The sequence below is a fragment of the Penaeus monodon genome, chromosome 22 (assembly GCF_015228065.2).
Source record: "Penaeus monodon isolate SGIC_2016 chromosome 22, NSTDA_Pmon_1, whole genome shotgun sequence".
NCBI classification, from domain to species: Eukaryota; Metazoa; Arthropoda; class Malacostraca; order Decapoda; family Penaeidae; genus Penaeus; species Penaeus monodon.
Window position 1 is genome coordinate 19,385,295 of NC_051407.1, and position 311 is coordinate 19,385,605.

The 311-nt window shown below is 34.7% G+C and overlaps 1 protein-coding gene across 1 annotated transcript in view; it reads left to right on the forward strand.

Annotated features, from left to right (window-relative positions):
* The window catches only part of LOC119587349 (GTPase-activating Rap/Ran-GAP domain-like protein 3), a 420,180-nt gene that overhangs the window by 337,296 nt on the left and 82,573 nt on the right, over window positions 1–311 (forward strand). The gene's annotated exons all lie outside the window — the stretch shown is intronic.

Genomic DNA, 311 nt, shown 5'->3' on the forward strand with positions numbered 1-311 from the left:
AGCACATGCAAAGAAAACGTATAACAGAATTTTGTCAATAGACGCTGAGCATGCAAATTAGAATGTAAATAAACCCTTTGAACTAGTTCTTTACGCCGCTGAGCAGATATGCTAATGCTATATACAAAATCTTATCACCGTTCCATTATAGAATTAACATAGCTATAACTTAATTGCAGGAATTATTCAAATTTGTCTCTTAGCTCCGCCAAATGGGCGTGAATTTTGTAGGCTGTTAGGCGTGCAATTATCTTTATATGGGTGATTACGATCATGATAATAGAGTCTGTGCTCTTTTACTTTCTCTAAAA